General features: G+C 40.2%; 1 long non-coding RNA gene across 6 annotated transcripts in view; it reads right to left on the bottom strand.

The window, feature by feature from the left end:
- The window catches only part of LOC142761211 (uncharacterized), a 33,308-nt gene that overhangs the window by 6,734 nt on the left and 12,048 nt on the right, over positions 1-14,526 (bottom strand). For 3 of the 6 annotated variants that reach the window (XR_012883557.1, XR_012883561.1, XR_012883562.1), the window contains exons 2-5: positions 12,222-12,528; positions 5,380-5,497; positions 1,478-1,589; positions 345-536 (exon numbers count right to left, since the gene is read on the bottom strand). This is a non-coding gene — a long non-coding RNA (uncharacterized LOC142761211). Of the gene's footprint in view, positions 1-344; positions 537-1,477; positions 1,590-5,375; positions 5,498-12,208; positions 12,529-14,526 lie in introns of all 6 variants that reach the window. The other 3 variants (XR_012883558.1, XR_012883560.1, XR_012883559.1) reach the window with 3 other exon arrangements.

The following is a 14,526-nucleotide window of genomic DNA, read 5'->3' as shown; positions in this document are numbered from 1 at the left end:
AATTTTCTTGAAAATATGAGAAATTGCTGCTAAAGTTCTTAGCCTTGTAACGTCCTAGAAAAATAAAAGAATGTTCAAAAAACGATGCAAACAAAGTAGACCTATGGCAAATACTAGTAAGTAAACTAGTAAGTATTTTGTGTGGTATTACTATCTGTTTTACAAGTATACATTTAAATTTAGAAAAATGCACATTTTTGCTAATTTTCTCTAAATCTTGGTGTTTTTTACAAATAAATATTGAATTTATCTACCAAATTTTTTCCCTAACATAAAGTACAATATGTCACGAGAAAACAATCTCAGAATCACTTGGATAGGCAAAACCATGCCGGAGTTATTACCACATAACGTGACACGTCAGATTTGAAAAAACGGCTTCGTCCTGAAGGCCAAAACAGGCTCAATCCTGAAGGGGTGAAAAATCCAGTGCAGCCCGGTCTCCAAGTTGCACGTGTTCTTGATACTGCAAGTGGATGATTACTACACAGCATAGCAGATGTAGAGATGCAGAGTATTCCCCAGTCAGCGAGACCCTAGAAGAGAAACCTCATTTCTCAGATTATATTTATCTCAAATGACAGTATATTGAAGTGCATTAAAACTAGGAAAGTTTTGCTAAATTCATTTACGGATTTGCAACTGCAGATTAGATACATGACGTTCCTTGTACCTTTGTATAAAGATTTGTTCATCGTAAAAGGTCAGCTACCAAAACATTTTACACACCTCTACTAATATTGGTAAAATGACATCTTTATCCCCTTCCTGCAACCTGAAGTTCCCTTCCAACCCCTACACTGAAGGATTGGACCGGATTCTTGATGGTGTTAATTTATCCTGCATAATGGATTACAATCTACCGCTGCTCATTTTAAACTGTTTGAAGATGAACTCCACCTTTTGAAGGGAAATTACCAGTTAAATAGCAGTCTACCACCAACGCCCTTCACCACCCCTCCATTAACACAGAAAGGCTTGATACATAATGGGGGGCTTATGGACCATAATACCTTTAAGTGAAAATGAAAGGGGCAGTTCTGGGAACCAGCTTTGGACAGCCATTTAAAACCTGGTACTATGGGATCTACAGAGTACATTTGAGGTCTCACGAAATAACACAAGCCAATGTACTTTAGCACTAGGTGGAGGCCGTAATCATATAAAGCACTACTCCATGTAAAAATTAAGGAAATCTGGGATGGGGTGGGTCTTCACCAGAAAAGGTGAAAAGTAAACTACTTTGAGTAGAACATAAGTCGTCCTACTATTAATAAACCCCAAAGATTAAGAAAACAAACAAAATCACCAATGCCAACAATCCCTTCCCCCACTAACACTAAAAAGATTTGATTCAATATTTTTTTTGTTTTAACAGAGAGAAGGGAATTATTGAGACCAGCGAAGGATTGCCATTTTCTGCCTCTTGTGTTGGGTACAATGTAAAGTGGGAAAATAATGAAAAAGTTACACATACCATCTTATGTTGGCTTCCTGCCCTGTCTTGTTGAATGACTAGCCCATGGATGGCAAAGTTGGGTGGTTGTTGGTTACTTCGGAGGTCCACAGTAGATAGAAACAACTCATGCCTACAAGAAAGAAAAACACTAAGGCTGGATTCACACGAGCGTGTGCCTTTTGCGCACGCAAAAAACACGGCGTTTTGACTGCGCAAAAGGCACTTGACAGCTCCGTGTGGCAGCATCATATGATGCGCCGCTGCTTTCAAAGTGCAGCCCCTGAAATTGCGCAAGCCCACCAAACCGATTTAGTGTGGGAACCCACAAGTCTATTTTCTCCCACCATAAATGACTTTATTGCTACTCCTGCCATAAGTCCCAATATCAGTAATTTTTCACCACTAAATTATTTTAATATTTTTATTACGGACCAAGTTTTGGAACATTTTGTGCAGGAAACAAATTTGTATGCCAGGCAGTACATTGCAAATAAGCCTTCATCACCTCATGCCAGGTTGTGGAATCCCACAAATGCAATGGAAATTAAAAAAAATCTGGGCCTCACCCTTAACATGGGAATTATAAAAAAAAACCTCTATTAGTTCATATTGGGCATCAAGCCCTATACATGCCACCCCCATTTTTTCTGGCACTATGTCACGCTGCAGGTACGAAATACTTATGCGATTTATCCACTTTAGTGACAACCTACAGGCACCCCCTTCCAGCGACAGTAGCCGTGACCGGCTGTATAAATGAAGGCCTTTGCTAAATTTTCTTAATTCCTCCTTTTTAGGAGCATATACCCCTGAACAAAATTTAGCAGTGGATGGATCGCTAATGAATTTCAAAGGGCGTCTCATTCCGCCAATTCATACCCTCAAAAAGTGCAAAATACGGGGTAAAGATCTACAAGTTATGTGAAAGCACTACTGGCTACACATGTGCATTTAAGAGCTACGAGGGTTAAGACAGTGAATTCAATCCACCAGGGTGCCCTCCAAATATTGGTACCACTGGTAAGATTTTGTGGGATTTAATTGGCCCTTTCCTACACAAGGGGTATCATGTATACACGGACAGTTTTTATACCAGTGTGCCATTGTTTAGCGCCCTTCATTGTGCCAACACCGGAGCCTGTGGCACAATACGCAGGTATCGCAAAGGTTTCCCACGTCAACTTGTGGATAAAAAAACTACGAAAGGGGGAGTCATGCACTTTTCAAATTGAGAAGATGCTGGCTTTAAAATTTCGTGACCGCAAGGACGTCTACACAATCAGCACTATCCATACAAGTGCAACAGAAACTGTTAGAGAACGTGGGGCCTCTGCAGATAGACAAAAGCCTGTGTGTATCATCGGCTATAACAAATTCATGGGTGGGGTAGATCTGTGCGACCAGATGTTACAACCTTATCTGGTTAAAAGGAAAACCAGAACATGGTATAAGTGGCAATATACCTCATCCAGGTTGCGATGCACAATGCATTTGTCCTGTACAAAAAAAATCAGCGGGCAGGGCGACATTCTTTGAATTTCAGGAGAAAATGATTGAAGATCTCCTATTTCAATCTGCAGACCAGAGAGTAGTCCATGAGTCAGAGGATGTACGCCGACTTGTTAAAAAACATTTTTTACACCCCATCCCTTCAACATCTAACCAAAAATACCCCAAAAAACGGTGTCGGGTCTGCAGCAAACGCCGACAGCGAAGTGAGTCAAGATATTATTGCTCCGCTTGTCCTTCCAACCCTGGTCTATGCATAAGTCCCTGTTTTGAAATCTATCATACCGTTGCACATTACTAATTTTCTTTTGTGAGATATAAAAGTTAAAATGCAGGATTTATTTAGCATTTTATTTTTCTGTACACCTCTTATAGAAATATACTTTTCTAGATTGAGTCATTTTGGGATATAACCCAGTTATAGAAAGTGGAATAAGGCACTGAAATTCATTCAAGATAAAATTGTGCCCTGAAAGCTCTTTATTTCCTTTTCCGTTATGACTATGTCCTGCCATAAATAGCGGTTACTCACTGGGGATACGGCATCATTTTTTCTTTTTATTCTGAGGATTTCTAATAAGCGAGCTCTTCCTTATCAATACACTATGGGCTTTATTACAGTTTTGTTCGGGTTTTTGGTGGACCTCTTACACCCGACAATACTTCTAGAAATAGCGACATTAATTTGGGGAGTAGTGGTCCTTTACTGTATCTATACATACGGTGTGGGACACTGCCCCTTTATATATTCTACAGGTGATTGGTTGTTTTGTGCACATGGCGGTTCCTACCTTGCCGGGCAGGGGCTTGTTATGGTGTACCGCGTCACTTTGCACATTCGTCCCTTATATAGGGATTGATGGAGCTAAAGAGACGTTGTATGACCAGTCACTTTGAATAATAAAGTCATTACAGCCCTACAAATTTTCTTTCATCCTGTGAACATGCTCTAGTTTTCCACATAGCTGGATACATTCTTCCTCCTTTTTTTTTGGATATATTTCCGCCAACAGTTTAATAAATTTTCCCACTCTAACTTACTATATATCAGAGCGGGTTGATATACATAATGTCTATGGACTGACATGATTTCAGGACAGCTGCTTTCTTAGCACGACAGTCATAGGGTGTAGAAACTGTTAGGGACATATATTTCTCAATCTAGAAAAGTAGAATCATCCCATTTTCAAGCAAAACGTGTGTCCTGAAAGCCTCCGGGTGCTCCCTTCCTTTTGGGTCCTGCCGTGTGTCCAGGAAACACATTAGGGCCACAATGGGGATATTTTTCAACACAGGAGAAACAGGGTGATACATTTTCTGGTGCATTTCCTTATTCTCATGTCCTCTGTACAATAAATCTGACCTTAAAATGACATTTGTGAAAAAAAGTGAAATAAAATTTTCTTTACACCTGCTTTGCATTAATTCCTGCAAAAACTGTGGGGTCAAAATACTTAGTACACACCTAGATGAATACCTTAAGGGGTCTAGTTTTCAAAATGGGGTCATTTATGGGGAGTTTCTATCGTTCTGGTAGTTCAATACCTCTCCAAATGTACAGTGGGGCCTAAAACATTTTCAAGCAAAATATGAGACCTGAATGCCTCCGGATGCTCCCTTCCTTTCGGGCCCTGCCGTGTGTCCAGGCAACGCATTAGGGTCACAATGTGGGCATTTTTGAAAACAGAAGAAACGGGGTGATGGATTTTGGGGTGTGTTTCTTCCTTCTCATGGTCACTTTACAAAAACAAAATCGGTCTTCAAAGTGATACTTTTATGAAAAAAGTGAAATTATATTTTTTTTACGCCTGCTTTGCATGAATTCTTCCAAAAAAACTGTGGGGTCAAAATACTTACAACACCCCTTAATACCTTAAGGGGTGTAGTTTTCAAAATGGTTTCACTTGTGGGGGTTTCGACCATTCTGAGACCTATGAGCCTCTGAAAACCTGGCTTGGTGCAGGAAAACAAAATGTACTTCAAAATGTATAAAATCATTACTAAATTTGTAAGTCTTCTAAATTACTCAAAAAAATTTTTTTTTTCAAAAGTGCTGTCAAAATAGAGTAAAGAGATGGAAATATATATTTAATAAAAAAATGTTTACAATATGTATGTACATATGTGACATATTGCAGTTAAAAATAGGAAAAAATTATATTTACAAAATTTCTTCAATTTTTCTATTTTTTAATTAATTTCCGCAAATCGTATCAGTCTACTTATACCACTAATATAAAGTACAACATGTGACGAAAAAACAATGTCAGAATTAATTGGATATTCAAAACTTTCGCAGAGTTATTCTCTGATAAAGTCAGACATACCAGATTTAACAAATCTGGCTTGGTCATTAAGGTCTTTTCAGGCCCGGTCATTAAGGGGTTAAAGGAACTAAACTATGTACCTACTATCTGACAGGAACTCTGGCTAGCGACGACATGGTAGAAGCTGGCACGGAGATCTGGTTGTTTCACATTTCTCTAGGAATTGGTGTCCAGTGTCAGGAGGCAGCAATAAATCTTGAGGCTAAAAGAGAAAACAAGAGACGTAAGCTTCTAAGAACACTCCAAGAAAACCATTTAGCATCATGGATAGTGCTGCTTACTAGGGGACAGAGCACGACGGGTTCATAGAAAATTAAAATGAGATTATGCCCCACTTCCTCAGGCAAAGTTTTTTGTTTTTATTTTAAAGAGGCTCTGTCACCACATTATGTGGCCTATCTTCTACATAATGTGATCGGCGCTGTAATGTAGATTACAGCAGTGTTTTTTATATAGAAAAACGATCGATTTTCACGTTATGACCTATTTTAGCTTTATGCTAATGACTTTCTTAATGCCCAATGCGTTGTGGAGAGAAGTGTATGACGCTGACCAATCAGCATCATACACTTCTCTCCATTCATTTACAGCAAGATTACGCTTGCTGTGCTGTAAGTCCCACACAAACGTTAGCGAAGTGTCGGGATTGTGAATAGACATCGCGTCCTGGCTGGTAGCAATGTCAATTCACTCTCAAGACACTTCAGTAACGTTAATGTGTGTATGTGGCTGCACATAGTGAACGCAGGATCACTATGTGCAGAGAAAATGAATGGAGAGAAGTGTAGGACACTGGTCAGCATCATGCACTCCTCTGTACAACGCCCACTTGGTCAAAAGTATAAACACACCCAATTGGGCATTAAGGAACTCATTAGCATAAAGCTAAAATAGGTCATAACTTTGTCAAAATAGATGGTTTTTCTAAATAAAAAAAATACTGCTATAATCTACATTACAGCGCCACTCACATTATATCGAAGATAGGCCACTTATAATGTGGTGACCGAGCCTCTTTAAGGGGGAAATAATTACTGATAAGTTTTATGTGGAAAGCCTTTGCAAGCTGCTGCACACATTTGTACAGGCCAGTCTTCAATTACAAATTTAGTTGAAAGATCTACTATAACTTCAGATTTGTCAGACTATGGTGGCTAGAATGAAAGTGCGACTCTACAGTGCCTTTCGCGTTTTGACCTTCGAGAGAAGTGATGACAGGTTATAGACTAATCCAGCAGCTGGCAAACCGCGCCTCTAGCGGTTGAGAAACTACAACTGCCAGCATGCACCGACAGCTGCAAATGACTGCTGTAATGCAATTCTCTGGTCTGTCATCCCCTCTCCATGGTCAGAGTGAAGCTGTCCCTTGGTTCCAGTCCGCTTCTTACATATTAGTAATCTAGCAACTGAGGAGAACTGCGGATATCCACGTTTTCCTACTGTCCTCTCATGGTAACTATTTCCATTTTTATAAGGTGCAATGGAGTCAGACTTGTTTTTGAGCTAGTGGTATAATGGCAAAATATGGCCACTGATGGAGGGGCGTGTGGCCAGACCCATAAATAAGAAGCCTCCATTTAATAACTTCATAGTTTGCTTTATGGTGCACAAAGTTATTCAATGGATGCTGCTGATGGAAAAATGTGGTCACATACCCCTCCAGACAGGGCCGTATTTGGAGTTCGTGCTGCCCTTGGCACTTTTAGGGCTGACACCCCCGAAAACGCAGCTTTAACGGCAAAAAAAAAAAAAAAAATCGCACCATGTGTTCATTGTTGTGGATTTTACCTGACAGATCAATTCAATAGGGGAAAACCTGCGACAGAAAACCAGCGATCCCGCAGCATAAATGGACATGCTGCAGATTGAAAAAACGCTCCGCAGATCAAATGACCTGTTTTTCAGTGAGGTTTTTTATGCAGCGTGTGGAGATTTGTTCAAATATCATCCACTCTAAGCTACTGTATTACACTGCGGATTTTTAGCAATGAAATCCATTGCGTAAAATCTGCAGAGTTTACGCTACGACATACCCTTGAAGAAAAGCTCAGTGCTAACACATTAACAATCCCTCCCCTGCCCCCTCCCTCACATGAACACTGGGGCCATTTCCCCTAGACTTGATTAGGTCAGCTTATTTTTTAGAAAAATAAAAATCACTCCTGAAGCAGCCACCCTCCCAACTGGAGCAAAAAAAAAACTATGCCCGTTACCTCAGTACATCGTCCTACTTTAAAAGTAGGCCAATGAACAGACGTAACCTGGGACCATGTGATGTAAACTAACCAATGATCGCGTAGAGCTGTCACTGTTTAATTTCGACAGACCCAGGATGGCAAGTATAATTGTTTTGCTTATTTAGTTATTAGTATTACTAATGTGTTTTCTTCTTTTTTTTTGTGTTATTTTACAGGTTCGGTTGTTGGAATACGTCGGATTCGAGGACCACTTCGATGACGGCATTTTTATTTTCACTGAAAAGGTTAAGTGGGGCGCTTTTATTTCAATAAAATTTTTTTTCTGTGTGTTTTTTATAACTTTATTACTACTGACTTAGTAATGACGGCTGTCTGACTGACAGCGGGGCTTAGTGTTAGGCGGTGAAGAGGCTAGCATTAACCTCTCCATTATGACCCCGATACCCACCGACACCAGGGGTGCCAGAAAGAGCAGGGTACGATCTAGTACCCGACCATCTTAAGTGATGGTTGGTAACTGGAGCGGCTGCAGGCTGGTATTACCCTGGGAAAGCCCAAAAACAAGGGTCCTTCCCATCCTGATAATGCTAGGCTGCAGCGGCTTTATAATATCTAGCTGGTTATGAAGAATAATTTTTATAGCAATTATTTATTGGAAAAAAAAAATCCAAGCGTTTGAGATTGTTTTCTCGTGACACATTGGACTATGTTACTGCCAAAATTTGCTCGATATGTTCAGTATTTAATTGTCAAAAACACCAAAATTTAGCGAAAAATTTCAAAATTAGCATTTTTCGCAACATTAATGTATCTGCTTGTAAAACAGTCAGTTATAACACAAAATTGTTGCTAACTAACATCCCCCATAGGTCTACTTTAGATTAGCATAGTTTTTTTGAACATCCTTTTTTCTAGGACGTTACAAGGCTTAGAACTTTAGCAGCAATTTCTCACATTTTCAAGAAAATTTCAAAAGGCTATTTTTACAGGGGCCAGTTCTGTTGTGAAGTAGCTTTGAGGGCCTTATATATTAGAAACCCCAAAAAAGTCACCCCATTTTAAAAACTTCAGCCCTCAAAGTTTTCAAAACAGCATTTAGAAAATTTCTTAACCCTTTAGACTTCTCACAGGAATTAAAGCAAAGTAGAGGTGATATTTATAAATTTCATATTTTTTTTCAGTAATTAATTTTTAATCCAATTTTCTTTATAACACAAAGTCTTAGAGAAATGCAACTCAATATTTATTGCCCAGGTTCTGCAGTTTTAGGAAATATCCCACATGTGGCTGTAGCGTGCTACTGAACTGAAGCACCGGCCACAGAAGCAAAGGAGCACCTAGAGGATTTTGGGGCGTTCTTTTTATTACAATATATTTTAGGCACCATGTCAGGTTTGAAGGGCTCTTGCGGTGCCAAAACAGTGGAAATCCCCCATTTAGGAAACTACACACCTCAAGGAAATTATCTAGGGGTAAAGTGAGCATTTTGACCGCACAGGTTTTTTACAGAAATTATTGGAAGTTTTTAAAGAAAATGTAGGTTTAGCGATTTTTTTTCTCATTTCCACAAGGAATAAGAGAGAAAAGGCACCAACAAATTTGTAAAGCAATTTCTCCTGAGTAAAACAATACCCCAAATGTGGTAATAAACGGCTGTTTGGACACACAGCAGGGCTTTTGGAGTTCACATTTAGCAGGAATGGTTTGCGGAGGCCATGTCACATTTGCAAAGCCCCTGAGGGGGAAAAAACAATGAAAACGCCCAAAAAGTGACTCCATTTAGGAAACCACACCGCTTGAGTAATTCTTCTAGGGGAGTAGTAAGCATTTTCAGAAGGGAAGGAGCACCATTTGGAGTGCAGATTTTGCTTGATTGCTTGCTGGGCGCCTGTGGGCCCAAAACAGTGGTAAACCCCCCCAGAAGTGACCCCATTTTGGAAACTACACCCCTCAATGCATTTACCTAGTGGTGTAGTAAGCATGTTAAAGAGGCTCTGTCACCAGATTATAAATGCTCTATCTCCTACATAATGTGATCGTAATGATAGTTTTTCAAAATAAAAACCACTGCTGTTATCTACATTACAGCGTCGATCAGATTATGTAGGAGACAGGGCACTTATAATCTGGTGAGAGCCTCTTTAACCCTGCAGGTGTTTTGCAGAAATTAGCGTGCACTCGATGTTGCAGAGTGAAAAGTGTAATTTTTTGCATAGATATGCCAATATGTGGTGCCCAGCTTGTGCCACCATCATAAGACAGGTCTCTAATTATTATGCTGTGTTTCCCTGTTTTAGAGACACCCTACATTTGACAGGGCTCAAGAGTGAAAGCGTACCATGTAAAATTGAGGCCTAATTTGGCGATTTACAAAGTATTGGTTCACAATTGCCGAGGCTCTGATGTGAAATAATAAAAGAAACCCCTGAGAATGACCCCATTTGGAAACTACACCCCTCAAGGCATTTATTAAGGGGTGTAGTGAGCATTTTCACCCCACCGCTCTTTTGCATAAATGAATGCGCTGCGGATGGTGCAAATCAAAAATTTATATATTTTTCCCTAGATATGCCATTTCAGTGGCAAATATGTCACACTCAGATTAGGTCACTGGAGACACACACCCCAAAAATTGTTAGAAGGGTTCTCCCGGGTATGACGATGCCATATATGTGGAAGTAAACTGCTGTTTGGGCACGGGCACACTGTAGGGTTCAGAGCGGAGGGAGCGCCATTTGGCTTTTGGAGAGCGGATTTTGCTTGGTAGTTGATTTGTTTGATTATTACTGGTGTTTCCATTTATAATGTGGGGCATATGTGAGCTGGGCAGAGTACATCAGGGGCATAGTCAGGTGGTATAATAATGTGGTAAAAAACAATAAAATATTAGATGTGTGTTACGCTGTGAAGCAATCCTTTCTGCACAGGCCAGTGTCGCACTGATATATGGCGTCCTTTCTTATGCCCCTTTTAATCCACACTCCGCACCTTTGCAGTTTGGGGAATTTTGCTGGGAAAGTGTTGTCCTGGTATAATACGGGCACCGTCGCTTCCAGCGGATATGTGTGGGCCCTCCCCTTCCTGGTTCCCTAATTTTAGGTCCTTGATAAATCGCCTCTTGAAAACAGAAGAAATGTGTCCCTCGGGCTGCACAACTGCATATTTTTTATTTCCTGACTTATTGGAGCCATAACTAATTTTATTTTTTCCATAGACGTAGTGGTATGCGGGCTGTTTTTTTGCGGGACGAGCTGTAGTTATTAGTACCATTTTGGGGTACACCTTTTATCCTATTTTTTGGGAGGCCAGGTAAACAAAAAAAACGCAATTCTGGCATAGTTTTTTTTAGGTTTTTTTTATACAGCGTTCACCACGCGTTATAAATTACATGTTATCTTTATTCTGCAGGTCAGTACGATTCCGGCGATACCTAACTTATAGAACTTTTTTATGTTTTACAACTAATTGCACAATAAAATTACTTTTGTAAAAAGAATGTATTTTTTCTGTCACCAAATTGTGAGAACCATAACATTTTAATTCTTTTGTCGACGGAGCTGTATGAGGGCTTGTTTTTTTGCGAGACAAGCCATAGTTTTTATAGGTACCATTTTTGGATACGTGCGACTTTATCTGTTTTTATTCCAATATTTGTAGGGCCAAGTGACCAAAAAACAGAAAATCTGGTATAGTTTTTTACGTTTTTTTTACGCTGTTCACAGTGTGCAATAAATATAATATTTTGATACCTCAGGTCGTTATTTGTCGCAGCGATACTAAATACGTATGGTTTCTTATTTTTCTTCAATAATAAAGGACTTGATAAGAGAAAAAGGGCGATTGTGTTTTATTTTATTACTTGAAACTTCTATTGTTTTCAAACTTATTTTTTTCACTTTTTTTTACACTTTTTCAAGTCCCAATTGGGGACTTGAAGGTCCAACTGTCTGATGTTCTTATTTCTAACACATTGCACTACCTACGTAGTGCAATGTATTAGATATAAAATGATCGTTTTTTACCGCTCAGACGGTTGTAGATGACAATTTTGAAATATAGGTTATTACAACATTATGTGTTTATCTTACAATATTATATACCGATCTTACATCTTATACATGTGGGTAAAATACCCTTTTTATTTTCTTTTTTGGTTAGAAGGTGGCTACAAAAGAAAAAATTGATGGATGTAATTAGAGCTGTGATTTAAAGAAAACATTTTAATTCAAAGTCCAAGTTTAATCCCAAAGGGCATAGTGTTTTTAATTGATAGATCCATAATGTTGTAATAACCTATATTTCAAAATTGTCATTGGTATAAGGTGGATCATTGTGATTTATATAACAGAGCATAGTTATTCATATAGGTGGAAGGAATGTGGGGATCATCATGGAAAATGCATCGTATTGGTTGTACTTTTATGTATGTTTTTTGTATATGTCTTGGAGAGATTGAACCTTATTCACACAGCTTTTAGTTAAGTAGCATAGACGAGTCATGCAATTAGATCTCATTTTGCTGCAGCGCAGTTTCACAACAAATAATGAGGTTTTTTATTCATAAACTACACTTATTGTGTGAATGATTTAATTTTTCATGTCATTTTATCATTGTTTTTAAAATTGGCTGTTTTTATATACATAAGCAATTTAAAACTGTTGTATGTTAAGAAGACTGACTGCTATTTAAAGGGATCCTGTCATCAACATCTTACCTGTTAAACTCACCTGACCCCTAAATGGCCGCAGCTGTCCAGAGTTCGTTCCTGTTCTCATCTTTCCTGAAGTCCTCCTCTGTCAGTAAATATAGTCGTTTAAACTTTTCCCGCCTTTTATGGTAATTATTTTTCCCTCTGGGATGCAGCTTCTTTACCACGCCCACTGCCACCACCTGTCCGGCCCTGACTGGCTAAGGAGCTGTCAATCAAAAAGAAGGAGGTGGAGTCCACTCTGAGATGCTGGAGGAATGAAAACCTGACTCTTTTCAGATGAAGATTTGACTCTTTTCTGCTCATTTGCATACGGCGTGGGACCACTGAAAAACAGAATACTAAAGTTACAGAGCTCACTTAGAACATATTTATAGCTTAGATGACAATGATTTTTCACCCACTTTCACCAGGTATTGCTGGCTTTATAGCTAAAATGCTGGTGACAGGTTCCCTTTAAACACATGTATGGTACACGCCCATATGCCCCAGAGGAAGCCAGAAGGGCGAAACCCAGGGTCGGGTTGCATTATCTTATGCTTTTATCTATATCTATTTTTGTAAGTATGGAATAAACTCGTGGAATTTGTAGTTTCCAAAAGGTAGTGCACTATCTCCTTTTTCTCCCTTGTTGGAGATTTAGAACATCAAGTACGAGGATATACACAGCAAGCAGTTGCATTTCTGCAGTTTCATTTCTGTGTAGAACCACAAGTACCAGCGAGATATACACACCAGTGGAGATTTGGATCGTTTTTTCTGCATGCTAGCTGAGGGAAGGTCAAACCCTTGATGGACACTTCAGACTTTGCATCTACAACTGTCTGAGCGGTAAAAAACTATCATTTTGCCTCTGTTTTGTGGTGTTGAGGATTTCACCTCTTTTTTACCTGCTCCGGTTGTTCATCTCCTTGTTGAGATATTTCAGTGAGTAGAGAGCAGAGTTGCATATTTGGTTGTTAAAATGTATTAGATATGTCAGTTATTTACCGACAGCGAGCCGACTAGGCTTCGCCTCCCGGCGGGGCCTATTCGGCTTCTGTACTGGCAGAGCAGGAGGCCATTGTGTCTCTATTGCCATAGAAGCAGTCGCAAGTCCTGATTGCCTGTCAGGGCTGGCGAACTGTTGGCAACTGCTAAGATGCAGCGATCCCTTTCAATTGCTGAATCGAAGGGGTTAATGGCAGGGATCGGAGCTAGCTCCGGTTTCTGCCGTTACAGGTGTATGTCAGCTGTAACATACAGCTGACTTCCACCGCTGATGACGCCAGATCAGCTCTTGAGCCGGCGCCATCTTGCCGGTGGCTACGGTAGCTGCTCAGGCTCCGCCGCCAGGCGGGTCCTGACCGGCTTCCGTGCTAGGCAGACCGGCAGGCCAGTATTAGTATTATCCGGTTTTCATTGCTGGGGTTCCGATGAGCTGCAAACACCTTAAGTGCATCGTTCGTGTTTGAGCGCTGCACTTGAGTTAATGGCGGGGATCGAAGCTAATTTCGGTCACCACCATTACAGCCGGATGTCAGCTGTAAGATACCGCTGAGATCCGGCGATGATGGCACAGGCTCAGCTTCTGAGCCGGTGCCAAACATTTGGCGTATGGATACAGCAATTTGCGGGAAGTCATGGCTTTCCATGGCAAACCTATACGGCTAATGTCGGGAAAGGGTTAAGTAAGAAAGCAAAACCATTATCATACTTGCCTTCCTGGGTCTGACCGCAAACAAAGCAGCTCTTAGCGGTCATTGGTTCATTGAAATCACATGGTCCCAGGTTACCTCAGTTCATTGGCCTACTTTAGGCCAATGAACGTAAATAACCGGCCACAGGCATTCAAGCACTAGGAGTTACTAAAGCTGGCAGGGCTCAGCAATACATTTTCCGGTGATGCACGCCTGGTCTTTTCTGATCAGGCCTGCTCCGGCGGAACGATGTCAGGCGGCGAGAATGTCATCGCACCGTCTGTGCCACCAGAAAGTGCCGAATGAGGAGGAAGGGAATGAATGGTTCCCTTACTTCACCTGCGCTTTCAGTTGTATCTTCCTAAGGACATAGATACAATTGAAGACCGTACACATTACATTAGGGTTGTCACGATACCAGAATTTTGACTTCGATACTGATACTTTGTGTAGTATTCACTATAACAAAACTTGGCCAACAATAAAAATAGAAAAAACATTTTCCAGTTTGACTTGAGGCACATGGTTTGGATAATTTTGAACCTCCATGTGCCTCACATTAATAGTAATTAACCCCTTAGTCAATGGACTACACATTGTGTTAGTGTGAGGTACATGATGGGGTTAATTACTATTTAGGCACAT

Source organism: Rhinoderma darwinii, chromosome 4 (assembly GCF_050947455.1).
Source record: "Rhinoderma darwinii isolate aRhiDar2 chromosome 4, aRhiDar2.hap1, whole genome shotgun sequence".
Taxonomy (NCBI): domain Eukaryota; kingdom Metazoa; phylum Chordata; class Amphibia; order Anura; family Rhinodermatidae; genus Rhinoderma; species Rhinoderma darwinii.
The sequence above is the reverse complement of the archived record's forward strand: the minus strand, read 5'-3'. Positions and strand labels throughout refer to the sequence as shown.